Raw genomic sequence first — 17,335 nt, 5'->3', positions numbered from 1 at the left:
TAACTGGCCACGGCTCCCAAATTAACTTTGTCGGTATCTCCATACCGTTCCATTCCATGTGATCCACCGAAGGGGGAGTCCTGGACCTTTGCGATCCCCCCCCTCCAATTCGCCATTTCTGGCACAACCAACCTCGAGGACCTCCCCCCCACGCCACGCTGCCATGACGAAAGTGCATGTAACTTGGTTACACCCAGACCACCATCGCTGTTTTTTTTTTTTTGACAGTCCCATTTAACGGACCCGTACGGCAATTAACAAAAAAAAGGGGTGGGTGGGCGGGAGCTTGATATCTCTTCTATGAGGCACCTAAAATGGTTGCCCCAACCCATGTGACCGTCCTTTTATATATTGCTCCCCCTCCCATCTCCCTTCCCTAAACCCACCTACAATCCCTTAGCCCTATCCCTTTTTCACACCGCACATGCCCCAAACAAATTAACCCTATCCTTGCCCACTCACTAGCTGGTCCCCTCAACCATGTCATGTTGGCCCCCCTTTTAAAAGGCCTGTGGCCCTAGTACGGCCTCACTTGACAAGTGGGTATTCGTGATCCCAGCGTTTCTCTCCTCACCCCTCTTATACCACACTTGCCCAGCCTTTGATCGGCTTCCCCAACCTGCCATCATACCACGTAAATTACTCGCCAGACATTGCATTGGATAAAATGGCCACAGCAGCCTTTATTGATATAAAGTAAAACAATTTTAACAACAAATACCAACAAATAGGGGGAAGGGCGATCCTCGAGGCCCCAAACTGTATCAGCCTCTGATCCATATCTTCCACCAACTTGCCACCCCCGGCCGAATCTTGTCTCTAGCCGTTAAGCACCAGCTCAGAGACCTTAAGAGACTCGCCCGGCCAAACTCAGCCGTAACTGGCCACGGCTCCCAAATTAACTTTGTCGGTATCTCCATACCGTTCCATTCCATGTGATCCACCGAAGGGGGAGTCCAGGACCTTTGCGACCCCCTCCCTCCAATCCGCCATTTCTGGCACAACCAACCTCAAGGACCTCCCCCCCACGCCACAGACATAAATGGTCTGACCCCCTCAGACATTTATGTCCCGCCAAACTCTTAAACTTTTTTCAATGGCTTCCTGAATTGCCAAACACCATAAGTCCATGCCCACCGCGTTCAGTTGAACCCCGTCCTTCCTAAGGGATTTCCCCCTCTCCCGACTCCAAATCTGTATGCCGTACAACAATTGCCCCATTTCGAACCATGAATCGGGACACTGCTCTATTCAATTTGACCCTGGCCCTATTGACGCCTTTCACCGATCTAGCCCCGTACCACACCTTCCTTGGAATGATATCCGACCACACCACTAACAAACCACGGAACATGGACCAAAGCCTTAACATATCGAATTTTATATCCCTCAGTAACTCCCTACAAGTGCGCTTCGCCAAATCGTTTCCCCCCAAATGAATCACTAGCACCTCCGGTGTCCGGTCCAACCGGACGAACCTGTGAAACTCGGGTACCAATTGCTTCCATACCATCCCTCTTTTGCCAATCCACCTTAGCACCGCCAGTGTTCTTGGCATGCCCAGTTGTCTCCCATTCGGGCGAACGTCCGCTCTCAGGGCTGCCCAAAATACAAAAGAGTGGCCCATAATCTAGATAAGTAGCGCACCCGAACCTACAAAACATAAAATTCAAATGATACAACCATAGCCTATAACAACACCCACATATGCATTTCTTTTATTTTTATACAAATGATGGGCGCACATAAGAACGGAATCTCGCTGACTCCCAGCGCCCAATTCTCTTCACTGTCTCTTCACCCAAACCCCTCCTTGCTGCCTCCGTAGCTGCTCCAATCCTAAAAGAGTGTCCGCTAAAATATTTTGACAAAATGCCCACTTTCTCTAGACAACGTCTGAATATCGACACAAACTGGAAACGTGATAGAAAAGAGCCATTGTCGTGCGCTAACAACGGCTCATTCTCATTCCCTGCCCTGCTTAAAAAATTCCTTAAGCACTCCACCGGACACAGTGGGGAATCTTTCACCTCAAAAAGTACCACCCTGCAACCTCTGCCCTCTGTGTCCGTCTTTGATGAACGCAGAAATATTGACACTCTATCTCCCAGCATTTCCACATCACCCCTAAGTAACCCTCACTTGCGCGATTTAGATGGACTGACCAGCTCCCCCAAACGGAAAGCCCCGAAGAACGCCAACGAGAAAGCCACTTTAAACAACGATACTTCCCTCTGTGACGAACAAACAACACGTAAACTCTCGCCCAAACATAATAACACATCATAAGATACCGGACGTCTACTGTCCGACATCTTCCATCCTTTCCTACACCCCTTTACCACCTGCCGTACCAGAAACGCCTTAGTTACATCTCGCAAGCCCCTGAACTTAAAACCAAATGCCAAACCTGCTAAAATATTATTAATTTTTGGAACTGACCCACCCGACTCCCAAATGTGGCCTATGAACAAAGCTAATTTGTACTCATCTTCTAGTTCCTCGCCTACTCTCTCTTTCCACTCTAGCCAACTGCCCCATGCTTTTCTATAGTGGGACCAGGTTCCAACCGACAGGGACTTAGATAACAAAACCTTCACTGCCCCAAGGCAAGATTCCACAGTTCTTCTGGACATTCCATCCTCTTGCAATCCGATTGAAATTCCAACTCCCGAGCGTATTCCCCCTGTGAACAAGAAAATTTTTTAAAACCAACGTCCTCTTCCACAAGCCTCTCTTCTGCAACAACCCATAGGTTAAAACTCAACCCTACCCAAACCAAATGCTGGAGAACCTTCATCAAAGCTTGATCCGATGAAGATAGCGAGTTAATCGTCCTCAGTGCTCCCACTGACTTGCAGCTGAATCCAAACTTTTTGTTTTGCACCTCCCTCCCCCACAACGATAATGCAACCACTATGGGAAACACTTCGCGTAATACCTGATTGGCCGACAGGCCCTTCTCGATCCAACCACATGGCCACCTTTCCGCCACAAACTCTCCCTGAAAAATCAAATTCAAACCTTGCTCCTCTGCTGATCTTATTACAAACCCCAGAGACTCCGCCGCCACCTTCCATGCCATCCAGATGGATTTCCCATTATAGGAATCCAGAAAAAGCGCCCACACCTTCAAATCGTCCTTCAAGTCCTTCCTCAACCTGATGAAATGCGACGGTGCCTTAATCCCTGCCGTCGTCAAAGACAATCTCCGACAAAATGCCCTGCCCATAGGCATGATCCGACACGCGAAGTTCAACTTTCCTAGTAGTGACTGAACCTCCCGTAACGTAACCTTCTTCAATCCTCTAACCCTCTTCACCTCAGATCTCATGTCCAATATTTTTTCGTCCGGGATTCTACACTCCATTGCTACCATATCAATCTCGATACCTAGGAAACTCAACGATGTCACTGGGCCTACTGTTTTCTCTGCCGCCAAAGGGACCCCGAATTTCTTAGCCACATCCTCCATTGTGTGCAGTAACACCGAGCAATCAGGAGACTGTGCCGTACCAATGAACAAAAAGTCGTCCAGGTAATGAATACACGACCTGAGCCCCGACACCTCTTTTACTGTCCACTCCAAAAAAGTGCTGAATGCTTCAAAATAAGCACATGACAGCGAACATCCCATCGGTAAACAACGATCAACGAAGAAACCCCCCTCCCAAAAACAACCTAACAAGTGCATGCTATCAGGATGCACCGGCAGAAAACGAAAAGCCGCCTCAATGTCCGTCTTAGCCAAACGAGCCCCCTGGCCGCACTCTCTAACCAGCTTCACGGCCGCATCAAAGGAAGTGTATAAAACCGAACACAGTTGCGGATCTATGCCGTCATTAACCGATAATCCCTTTGGAAATGAGAGGTGGTGTATCAATCTGAATTTATTCGGCTCCTTTTTTGGCACTACCCCCAAAGGAGATACCCTCAAATTATCAATGGGAGCAGATTCAAAAGGGCCATACATTCTGCCTAAAGCCACTTCTTTGCGTAATTTTTTCCGTGACCACCTCCGGGAACTGGTAAGCGGATTTTAAATTTTTTGTTGATAACTTCACCTCAACATCCACAAACGGGATTTTAAAACCATCCCTGAAACCTTCGCGTAAGAGCGTAGCCGCTTCCGTATCCGGGTAACTACTTAGAAAGCGCTCCATCTCTGTTAACCGAACTGGGGTCTCCCCTTTTTTCAGTTCCCTCCGACCCTTTTTGCCTTCCTGTCCTGAAACATTTCGACCCACCATGATTGCCTCCACATGATGAACATTCGTGCTTAAATTTACACTTAGTCCCAAACCTACATGCTCCCTCGTTGAAAGAGAAGCACAGTCCTTTTTGTACTGCCACCGAGTGTCCTGACTGTCCCGAACCCTCGGTGCCCCCAAGAAAAGGCTGATAGCTCTGTGCTGGCCTGGCTGGCGCCGTCACTCTTATCCATAAAGAAATATCTTTATGGTCCCATCGAATACTAGGTCTCACTGCTTTTCGTTGACGAAATTGTTCGTCATATCTCAACCATCCCTGACCCCCATAGACTCTATACGCTTCACCAATTATATCCATATAACAGAACAAAGGGGAACAATTCTCTGGCGATTTTTCCCCTATCACACTGGCTAGTATTGCAAAGGCTTGCAGCCAGTTGCTAAATGTGCGGGGAATAAGTCTAAACCTCCTTTTTTCTTCCTCCTCCTTTTTTGAGTCATCTCTTCTAGCCCTATCTAGGTTAAAACGCTCCAGCGGGAGCAATGAAAAAATCTCTATGTACTCCCCTTTCCAAATCCATTCCCTAACCTCTTGCTTCAAATGTGCCCCAAGTGGTCCCTCGAAGCAGACATACACTTCGCCCTTGGCTGAATTATCCAGCTGTACTGACTCTTCCTTATCCTTCTCGCCATTGTCTCCTGACCGTGTCTGATCCCCCGATTCTCCCTGTGACCCCAAACCCCCTGTTGATACTGAAACCTCAGCCCTGGCTCCCTGGACCGTACTGACCAAACTCGAGGCTCTGTTCCCACTACCGCCTAACCAAGCCGCTACCGGAGATGTTTCCGATTGCCCGCTTCCCGATTCCCAGATTCTAACTAACTCCTTTAAACCTTGCAAGACTACTCCTATACCAGCATTAGCACCCCCCGGCCACTTTCCCGGCACATGATGAGGTAATGACATTTGCAAAATTGACAATGGATCTGTCTCACCTGGCTGCCTGGGTGCTGTGTTCCCAGCAGCCGCCAGATCTGGTTCCAGACGTATGCGCTCCGCGATCAGCTCTCCTCTGTTTTCTTGATGCGGTGATGATGTGGTCCCCCGCAGCCGGCCTGGGCTGACCACTGCGTATTCCCTCGGATGGGGCTGCCGAAATTCCGCCACGGGGCCTGTCGGTAACTCGGGTGTTGATGCTGCAGACGTAACTCCGTGGTCCCCTGCAGCCGGCCCTGACTGGCCACTGCGTATCCTCCAAGATGGACCTGCTGCCTTGCCACAATGGTGCCTGCATAAACACCTGGGCGTGCAGGCTGTTCCGGGAGATCTATGGTCCCTGGCAGCTGGCCTGGACTGGCCGTTGCGTAGTCCACACGACGATGCTGGTGGCGCACCCCCAGCTCCCCCCTCCCTCCCCTGCCATCATGTCCATGATCATGCATTTCCCTCCCCCCAATCCCTGTCCCACTAGGCCCAGCATACTGCCGGCCGTCCACTAATCTCTCATTCACAATAACCCATGAGTGGGCGGGACTCCCGCACCCCCACTCACCGGTCGATCGGCGATCTCCTGTCCCTGCTGCCCGTCCACGCCGTCGTGCTGCTCGTCCTCTCTGTGAAGCCGCGCGGTTTCCTGCAGATGCTCCTGTCATGGCGCCTGCCGTGACGTCACTCTGTGTGTGCGATGAGCGGGCGGGTCCACCCGACCGCGCACCCGGTGAAGGCGCCTGGGAAGCAGGCCCCCCCGTGCCCGATCGCTCCTGCGCTGAGCCTGGGCAGATGACACCTGCGCCACTGCTGCCTCCCATCCTGGCCCCCTCTCCTGCCGCGCCGACTGTGTTGAAGGGGAGGCCGACACCTCCCCATGTTGCAGACCCCGCCTCACAATCGGATTCCTCCCAGCTCTCGGCTCACGCGCGCCCGGCCTGCAGCGCACATTAGGAGCTGGAGGGTCCCCGGAGGGGCTCCTGACACGGCGCCGGGTCCTGTGGGTTACCTCCGGGCTGAGGCGCTCCGGAGGCCTAGTCCTCCGAGGCCGTCGCCTGACTTCCTGAGCCTGAGGATCACTGGCTCCCCCTTGTAGCAGGCCCTGAATCGAAGCCTGCAGCCACCCCGGGCCCCTGGAGCTGGCGGCGTCTCTCAACTGCTGCAACATGAGGTCGACCTCCATTCTGCAGGTACGGAGCTTGATATCTCTTCTATGGGGCACCTAAAATGGTTGCCCCAACCCATGTGACCGTCCTTTTATATATATTGCTCCCCCTCCCATCTCCCTTCCCTAAACCCACCTACAATCCCTTAGCCCTATCCCTTTTTCACGCCGCACATGCCCCAAACAAATTAACCCAATCCTTGCCCACTCACTAACTGGTCCCCTCAACCATGTCATGTCGGCCTCCCTTTTAAAAGGCCTGTGGCCCCAGTATGGCCTCACTATTCTGCTGGTGCAGTCACTGTGTACATACATTACATTACTGATCCTGAGTTACAACCTGTATTATATCCAGAGCTGCACTCACTATTCTGCTTGTGCAGTCAATGTGTACATACATTACATCACTGATCCTGAGTTACATCTTGTATTATACCCCAGAGCTACACTCACTGTTCTGCTGGTGGAGGTACAGTGCACGTACATTACACTACTGATCCTGTACTGATCCTGAGTAACATCCTGTATTATCCCCCAGAGCTGCACTCACTATTATGCTAGTGCAGTCACTGTGTACATACATTACATTACTGATCCTGAGTTACATCTTGTATTATACCCCAGAGCTACACTCACTGTTCTGCTGGTGGAGGTACAGTGCACATACATTACACTACTGATCCTGTACTGATCCTGAGTTACATCCTGTATTATCCCCCAGAGCTGCACTCACTATTCTGCTGGTGCAGTCACTGTGTACATACATTACATTACTGATCCTGAGTTACATCTTGTATTATACCCCAGAGCTACACTCACTGTTCTGCTGGTGGAGGTACAGTGCACATACATTACACTACTGATCCTGAGTTACATCCTCTATTATACTCCAGAGCTGCACTCACTATTCTGCTGGTGCAGTCACTGTGTACATACATTACATTACTGATCCTGAGTTACATCTTGTATTATACCCCAGAGCTACACTCACTGTTCTGCTGGTGGAGGTACAGTGCACATACATTACACTACTGATCTTGTACTGATCCTGAGTTACATCCTGTATTATCCCCCAGAGCTGCACTCACTATTCTGCTGGTGCAGTCACTGTGTACATACATTACATTACTGATCCTGAGTTACATCCTGCATTATATGCCAGAGCTGCACTCACTATTCTGCTGATGCAGTCACTGTGTACATACATTACATTACTGATCCTGTACTGATCCTGAGTTACATCCTGCATTATACTCCAGAGCTGCACTCACTATTCTGCTGGTGCAGTCACTGTGTATATACACTACATTACTGATCCTGAGTTACATCCTCCATTATACTCCAGAGCTGCACTCACTATTCTGCTGGTGCAGTCACTCTGTACATACATTACATTACTGATCCTGTACTGATCCTGAGTTACATCCTGTATTATCCACCAGAGCTGCACTCACTATTCTGCTGGTGGAGTCACTGTGTACATACATTACATTACTGATCCTGAGTTACATCCTGTATTATACCCCAGAGCTGCACTCACTATTCTGCTGGTGCAGTCACTCTGTACATACATTACATTACTGATCCTGTACTGATCCTGAGTTACATCCTGTATTATCCACCAGAGCTGCACTCACTATTCAATGGGAGATGTCACGGCAGCAGGGACCCGGCCCGTGGCCCTGGGCGCCCATTATAAAAGGGGTTGTTTCTGTGTGCTGATGGTAGTGAAAGTTTATGTGATTCGCGACGCCACCTGTGGTGTTCGGCCATGAAGATGTAAGCCGACGCTGCAGATAGATCCTCTGGGACAGATGGTGTGGTGCAGCAGTGATGTTATAGCCCTCCACAGGCAGGGCTGGAGTCCCAGGGCAGTGTAGGTGAAGTGACACTTAGGTGGTGTAGTGTCAGGCGCGAGGGATGTAGTGGTGCTGGGCAGGTTGGCGTCGGAATAAGTGGAGGACACGAGGGCTTGTAGTTCCAAAGCTTTACTGACAGTCTGTTGTGCAAACAGGTGCCTGCCTCCGTGCCGTGTCCTCCGGGTTAGGGACTCAGCCAACCTCCAGGCCAGATGGAATACTCCCTTCCAACACTCCGCCAACATATGTGCCTTTTCTGAACGTCTCCTCTTATAGCGCCTTTTAGCGAAGTACTCCTAGTACTGAGTTACACTGGAGTTCCTCCTGTCTGATGTTCCTATGAACTCTACTTGTACGGCAGACAGCTGTAGACTGCTTCGGGGACTCCTTGCTATTAAGTCCCAGCTCACTATCCAGTTGCAGTTGTGCCCCCAAGTCTTGTGTGGGAATAAAGTGGTCACTACTTCTATTCCTCCGGTGTCTGCTGCAGGACCATTAGTATCCGTACAACCTCGGGGACCGGACCCCGGCCTTACGCTTAGAACTTGAGAAGGGTTCTCCTCTAACCCTGGTCCTTGTTCTCTTATTCTCCTCACGTTCCGTGCTAATCCTTCTTCCCAAAGGAGAATCAAGCTTCCTTCCTCTGTCTCTTTCCTGTGCCAGCAGACCCAGATCACTGTGGCCTGCTGCAGCATTTCCCTCTTCCATCCCTCTCCCGGGGATCTTCTCTGTCTCACACTCTGTCCTTCTACATCTTCACTCACTCACTGAATGAAAGACTGACTCAACTCTTCCCGCTCTTTTGGTGCAAACTAAACTCCACCCACCTCCCAGCACGTTTCGTGTTCCAAGCAGGGAGCCACCAAGGGGTGCTATGCTACACTCCAAGCAGGGAGCCAGCAATGGGTGCTTTGCTATACTCCAAGCAGGGAGCCGCCGAAGGTGCTTTGTTACACTACTTTGTGGTGAGGGGTGCCAGGTGTTGGAGTGTGGTCAGGTGCCTCTACCTTACCTGGATGGTGGGGCACTACACCTCAGGAGGAGGTGCAGTACCTCTGTGGCGACTGAGCCTCAGGGGCACCACATGTACATACATTACTGATCCTGTACTGATCCTGAGTTACATCCTGCATTATCCCCCAGAGCTGCACTCACTATTCTGCTGGTGCAGTCACTGTGTACATACATTACATTACTGATCCTGAGTTACGTCCTGTATTATACTCCAGAGCTGCACTCACTATTCTACTGGTGCAGTCACTGTGTACATACATTACATTACTGATCCTAAGTTACATCCTGTATTATACCCCAGAGCTGCACTCACTATTCTGCTGGTGCAGTCACTGTGTACATACATTATATTACTGATCCTGAGTTACATCCTGTATTAAACCCCAGAGCTGCACTCACTATTCTGCTGGTGCAGTCACTGTGTACATACATTATATTACTGATCCTGAGTTACATCCTGTATTATACTCCAGAGCTCCACTCACTATTCTGCTGGCGCAGTCACTGTGTACATTACATTACATTACTGAGTTACATCCTGTATTATACCCCAGAGCTGCACTCACTATTCTGCTGGTGCAGTCACTGTGTACATACATTACATTACTGATCCTGAGTTACATCCTGTATTATACCCCAGAGCTGCACTCACTGTTCTGCTGGTGCAGTCACTGTGTACATACATTACATTACTGATCCTGTACTGATCCTGAGTTACATCGTGTATTATACTCCAGAGCTGCACTCACTATTCTGCTGGTGCAGTCACTGTGTGCATACATTACATTACTGATCCTGAGTTACATCCTGTATTATACCCCAGAGCTGCACTCACTATTCTGCTGGTGCAGTCACTGTGTACACACATTACATTACAGATCCTGAGTTACATCCTGTATTATACCCCAGAGCTGCACTCACTATTCTGCTGGTGCAGTCACTGTGTACACACATTACATTACTGATCCTAAGTTACATCCTGTATTATACTCCAGAGCTGCACTCACTATTCTGCTGGTGCAGTCACTGCACTGTATACATACATTACTGATCCTGTACTGATCCCGAGTTACATCCTGTATTATCCTCCAGAGCTGCACTCACTATTCTGCTGGTGCAGTCACTGTGTACATACATTACATTACTGATCCTGAGTTACAGCCTGTATTATACTCCAGAGCTGCACTCACTATTCTGCTGGTGCAGTCACTGCACTGTATACATACATTACTGATCCTGTACTGATCCCGAGTTACATCCTGTATTATCCTCCAGAGCTGCACTCACTATTCTGCTGGTGCAGTCACTGTGTGCATACATTACATTAATGATCCTGATTTACCTCCTGTATTATACTCCAGAGCTGCACTCACTGTTCTGCTGGTGCAGTCACTGTATACATACATTACTGATCCTGTACTGATCCTGATTGCATCCTGTATTGTACTCCTGAGATGCTCTCACTATTCTACTGGTGCAGTCACTGTGTACATACATTACATTACTGATCCTGAGTTACATCCTATATTATACCCCAGAGCTGCACTCACTATTCTGCTGGTGCAGTCACTGTATACATACATTACTGATCCTGAGTTACATCCTGTATTATACTCCAGAGCTGCACTCACTACTCTGCTGGTGCAGTCACTGTGTACATACATTACATTACTGATCCTGTACTGATCCTGAGTTACATCCTGTGTTATCCCCCAGAGCTGCACTCACTATTCTGCTGGTGCAGTCACTGTGTACATACATTTCATTACTGATCCTTTACTGATCCTGAGTTACATCCTGTGTTATCCGCCAGAGCTGCACTCACTATTCTGCTGGTGCAGTCACTGTGTGCATACATTACATTACTGATCCTGAGTTACATCCTGTATTATCCTCCAGAGCTGCACTCACTATTCTGCTGGTGCAGTCTCTGTGTACATACATTACATTACTGATCCTGAGTTACATCCTGTTTTATACCCCAGAGCTGCACTCGCTATTCTGCTGGTGCAGTCACTGTGTACATACATTACATTACTGATCCTGAGTTACATCCTGTATTATACCCCAGAGCTGCACTCACTATTCTGCTGGTGCAGTTATTGTGTACATACATTACATTACTGATCCTGAGTTACATCCTGTATTATACCCCAGAGCTGCACTCACTATTCTGCTGGTGCAGTCACTGTGTGCATACATTGCATGACATGTACAGTGGGGCAAAAAAGTATTTAGTCAGTCAGCAATAGTGCAAGTTCCACCACTTAAAAAGATGAGAGGCGTCTGTAATTTACATCATAGGTAGACCTCAACTTTGGGAGACAAACTGAGAAAAAAAAATCCAGAAAATCACATTGTCTGTTTTTTTTTTTCATTTTATTTGCATATTATGGTGGAAAATAAGTATTTGGTCAGAAACAAGCAATCAAGATTTCTGGCTCTCACAGACCTGTAACTTCTTCTTTAAGAGTCTCCTCTTTCCTCCACTCATTACCTGTAGTAATGGCACCTGTTTAAACTTGTTATCAGTATAAAAAGACACCTGTGCACACCCTCAAACAGTCTGAATCCAAACTCCACTATGGTGAAGACCAAAGAGCTGTCAAAGGACACCAGAAACAAAATTGTAGCCCTGCACCAGGCTGGGAAGACTGAATCTGCAATAGCCAACCAGCTTGGAGAGAAGAAATCAACTGTGGGAGCAATAATTAGAAAATGGAAGACATACAAGACCACTGATAATCTCCCTCGATCTGGTGCTCCACGCAAAATCCCACCCCGTGGGGTCAGAATGATCACAAGAACGGTGAGCAAAAATCCCAGAACCACGCGGGGGGGCCTAGTGAATGAACTGCAGAGAGCTGGGACCAATGTAACAAGGCCTACCATAAGTAACACACTACGCCACCATGGACTCAGATCCTGCAGTGCCAGACGTGTCCCACTGCTTAAGCCTGTACATGTCCGAGCCCGTCTGAAGTTTGCTAGAGAGCATTTGGATGATCCAGAGGAGTTTTGGGAGAATGTCCTATGGTCTGATGAAACCAAACTGGAACTGTTTGGTAGAAACACAACTTGTCGTGTTTGGAGGAAAAAGAATACTGAGTTGCATCCATCAAACACCATACCTACTGTAAAGCATGGTGGTGGAAACATCATGCTTTGGGTCTGTTTCTCTGCAAAGGGGCCAGGACGACTGATCCGGGTACATGAAAGAATGAATGGGGCCATGTATCGTGAGATTTTGAGTGCAAACCTCCTTCCATCAGCAAGGGCATTGAAGATGAAACGTGGCTGGGTCTTTCAACATGACAATGATCCAAAGCACACCGCCAGGGCAACGAAGGAGTGGCTTCGTAAGAAGCCTTTCAAGGTCCTGGAGTGGCCTAGCCAGTCTCCAGATCTCAACCCTATAGAAAACCTTTGGAGGGAGTTGAAAGTCCGTGTTGCCAAGCGAAAAGCCAAAAACATCACTGCTCTAGAGGAGATCTGCATGGAGGAATGGGCCAACATACCAACAACAGTGTGTGGCAACCTTGTGAAGACTTACAGAAAACGTTTGACCTCTGTCATTGCCAACAAAGGATATATCACAAAGTATTGAGATGAAATTTTGTTTCTGACCAAATACTTATTTTCCACCATAATATGCAAATAAAATGAAAAAAAACAGACAATGTGATTTTCTGGATTTTTTTTTCTCAGTTTGTCTCTCATAGTTGAGGTCTGCCTATGATGTAAATTACAGACGCCTCTCATCTTTTTAAGTGGTGGAACTTGCACTATTGCTGACTGACTAAATACTTTTTTGCCCCACTGTATATCACTCAGTAGTAGATAGGATAAAGTACTAATTAGTGGTCCTTACTTATAAATGACTGACTAGTATGCTTCTCCAGTACAAGGACAGTGTAATAGTAATCCAATTTCATTGTGTATAAGCCTTCCAGTTAACTACGTTTTCATTGCCCTCCCATTATTAATAGTTTACCTTTGGATGTGATCTGCAGCCATGAGATGTCCTGTACACCTATCCCCCTGTAGGTGCTTCTATAGCATCTCTTAGAACAGTGGGATTATAGCGGATTTACTGAACAGTTACTGGAGGGGATCGCCTTTTCAGGAACACAAACATCCAGCATTGCTGACAGGTTCTGGGCATATCATAGACCCTGAGCCTTCAGCCTCTTTGTCGCATTGCTTTTTTATTTTGCTAGAGAATGACACGGCTTCTAGGAGTGAAGAATGGCCAGGTGCGGATTAACCAGCCAGGCGTCCCAGCTGCTGCTGCCATTCTCTGACACCATAAGAACTACACAAACCTGCAGAAAAATAGATGTAAAACTCACAGAATAATAATAGAAGGGTAAAATTCCACATAAAAATATAACAGTTTTGTGGGGTAATAAAAATATGAAAATTCTATATTACGTCTTGTAGCCTCCAATAGACGTACATGGCCGGAAATGACGCATGACAGAGCACGCGGTGACTCCATATGCATCATTATAATCAATGGCCCCATTGGCGCATATTCCCCGAATCCTATTTTGGAAGGGGAGGCGAGGGGTGGACGGGGGTTTGGGTGTAAGTTTTGAAATAGGGCTTCCATAAACAGGCATTGTTCTAGCTACTCTATCTATTTTTTCTTACCCCTTTAAACCTTGAAGAGTCAAGTGAACTAACACATGGGCCCTGGGATAAGTCCACGGAGTAGTTGCTGGCCGGTGGAGATGGTTAGCAGGAATGGTTGGAAACAGGAGGTATAGATAAAGGACAAAATCGTCAGGCAGAAACATAGTCAAAAATTGAGCTAATGTCTGAAGCAGGAATAATCACTGGGGCAAAGAACATAGATGTAGACCAGGTAACACACAAACAAGCAAGTGATTGTTTAGTACCCCAGCATGAATGGCCCCTACATTACTGTATGATCTGATTACACAGTTTATTTGTAGTCTGTTAGCATGGAGCCATGTAAAACTGCCTAGGAATTGCATACATGAAGCTATAGAAAATTTTCATTTGACACTATTAACAAGGCTGATTAACCCCTTTTTGATGAGAGCTGTACATGAACAGTGCTTGGCTGTGTTTTTTTACCCATCATCAGTCGCAGGTTGAGGTGAGGTCCGTCCGCTGCAGATAATCTCTGACAGCAGCATTTACAGTGCGCAGCTCAGTGGTGTGCCATTATAAGCCACCATTAGCCCCCACAAGACACGGTCGAGGGGTGCCAAAGGATTTTAATGAAAGTCATATCTCTGCTGAAGACTCCTTGTCCTGTCATGGTGGTGCCCCTTTGATCAGCCCTTGGCTGGTGTTCGTAGGAGTCTGTGAGTTTTATTATCTATTGCAACACAAAGCTCTATGAACCGAAACATGAAACGGGTCTTGAAAAATGGCACCATGAACAAATCATACTGACCCAGAGAACCATATTTTCAGGTAATTTTTACTGCACAAAGAATGTAAAAAAAAAAAAAACCCAAAACTTAAAAAATTATCACAGAATTGATTTATGTCAATTTTAACGCACTTGGAATTTTATTCCCATTTTTCAGTACATGGTGTTGTAAAACGGATGGTATCATTCGAAAGTGCAACTTGGTCCTCATAAAACAAGTCCTCATATGGCTACGTGGGCAGAAAAATGTAAAAAAAAACTTATAGGAGGAAAAAAAATGGAAACACAAAAATGAAAAATCACCCTGTCCTTAAGGGGTGAATTTTTGCATTGTTGATTTACTAGAGCAATTAAAACAATGGTTGCAAAAGTACACATACGATTGAAGAGATTTTTATAAAGTTTTTATATCTTCTATGTACTGTCTAACATAAGGATAGAAAGATGTTTTTTTTCCTTATGCTAATGAACAAAAAGTTTTGCAGAAGACATTTGTCATTGGTGGATATATAAAGCTCGGCAGGATTCAGGCATAAACAGGTGTTCTTCGGTATTTCTTCTGTGTCCAGATCTAAACATAGCATCTCCCATTTTCATCAGATGTCTCTGTGGGAGGTGGTGATGAAATACTCAGGCTCTGGATAATCTGTTACAAAATGTTCTCAAACTCCACCGATACAACTATTTGTCAGGTCGTTACTTTGCAGCTCTCTGACAAACTTTGTTTACACTTCTGTGAAGTTGACACAGGAGTAGAAGTCACTTTTCTCTGATACATTTCATTGCTTTTCATGTTCCTCAACTTTTTGACTTTGCTCCAGGAAACTTACGGATACAAAACACTTTGTCACCAGAAGCCGTTTATCAGAACTGACTTGCACCATTAATTCTCTCCAGATGCTCTTGGAACCAAAATGAGATCTGTACCCGCATCCAACAAGAAGCTGGTAGGAGTCATCAGAAACTGAGAGACGGATAAATGGATGGAACAAATGATAAATACTAATTATGTCTCCCTGCAGAATGGAAGAACATGCTAAATTGTTATATACATGAGTCAGGAAAACTAATAGAACTATCTGTGGGCTGAAGCACAATCCGTACAACATGTTCTTGAAATGGAAAAATTGCTATTTTCATTTAAAGTGATTGTTCATTTTTTATTATCATGTCAATTTGTGTCCAATGTTTTGTGAAGAATCATTTTTAAATATAGCTTTAAAGGTGCTAAAGCCTTTTTTTTTGTCTAATACAGAATATACAGTATGTGTCATGGGTTTGCCATGACAGAGAGGGTCCAGAAGACTCCAGTGTCTGATTTCACGTACTCCTGCACTAATTACAAGCATTTCACAATCATATTAAAGAGTGCAGGTTTCTGCTAACAGTGCAGGGGTTAATCTGATCAGTTGAGAGCTCCTGGAGCTTTCTTGCATTGATGGTCTCAGCTGTTCAGTGTAGGCCACTCCCCTCATGCTATATATGCTTGCCTCTGGCAATCAGGGATTGCCACCAGCGTTAGTTTCATACTGCCTCGTTCTGGAGCTGGAGGTGTTGGTTATTTGAAGAGGCATTTAGAGTGTTGTATTGAAGACTGTTGCTTGGTGGTTTGTCTGTGTGCATATCCTCATCCTCTCCTATTTGGTTTTTCATTTCTCTACTTCCCAGTGTTCCTCTGCTCTCTGTTGTCTGTGAATATTTGTGTTATTTGTATTTTCATTTATCCATGTATGGCTTCCCTTGTTAGTCTAGTTTGTGTATTCATATACACTACAACTCCCCACTTCCCTGTGTTGAGAAAGGGACATATAAGGGCAGATTTATGAGTTCAGCAAGGCATGTGGCCCCAGCATCTTCACCATCAGAAGTAACTGTGGAGCAGGTATAACTAAGGCATTCATAGCTTTAGGGATGGTGCTCCTAGCCCCAGGATATCCTGCAACAGTGCTGTGACAATATGTCTAAATGTCACAACCACTAGGAGGGCTTAAGAGCTTACTGCAAGTCAGTATGTTAGGAATCTAGGTCATCTTCTAGAAGTCAAGTCTACGTATTTGGATATGAGGTTATCACCTGACAAATTAGTAACACTTTAGTGCAATAGACCGCCAGCGATGCTAATATTAACCCATACTACCCAAGATGATTAGGGATGCTTACACTAACTCTTACTGCCCTAGACCACCAGGGATGCTAGCATGAATTTCTTACTACTCTAAACTGCTTGGGATGGTGACATTAACTTCTTTTTGCCTTTGTGATGCTGACATTCACTTTTTAATGCCCTAGACCTCCAAAGTTGCTGACATAGACCACTTACTTCCCTAGCCCTAGACTTCCTACTATGTCGTATGAGGAAAAATACGACATAGTAGGAATAGCTGAGACATGGTTAGACGACAGCTATGACTGGGCGGCTAACTTGCAAGGATATGATTTGTTTAGGAGGGATTGTAAAAAAAGGAAAGGGGGTGGAGTCTGGCTATATATAAAGTCTACTTTAAAGCCCACACTAAGAGAAGATATACAAGAGGGAAATGAAGAGGTGGAGTCTCTATGGGTGGAGATACAAGGAGGGAAAAGTAATAAAATCCTCATAGGGGTTTGTTATAAGCCACCAAATATAACAGAAACCACTGAGAATGTATTATTGAAACAAATAGACAAAGCAGCAAATCACAATGAGGT

The 17,335-nt window shown here is 46.5% G+C and overlaps 1 pseudogene; it reads right to left on the bottom strand.

Annotated features, from left to right (window-relative positions):
- Positions 1-1,724: 1,724 nt before the first annotated feature.
- Positions 1,725-16,300, bottom strand: LOC141092251 (uncharacterized; annotated as a pseudogene).
- Positions 16,301-17,335: the final 1,035 nt, after the last annotated feature.

This window comes from Dendrobates tinctorius, unplaced genomic scaffold (assembly GCF_039654945.1).
Source record: "Dendrobates tinctorius isolate UK_male_01 unplaced genomic scaffold, ASM3965494v1 ptg000059l, whole genome shotgun sequence".
NCBI classification, from domain to species: Eukaryota; Metazoa; Chordata; class Amphibia; order Anura; family Dendrobatidae; genus Dendrobates; species Dendrobates tinctorius.
Note: the sequence above shows the minus strand (reverse complement) of the source record. Positions and strands in the feature narration are given on the sequence as shown.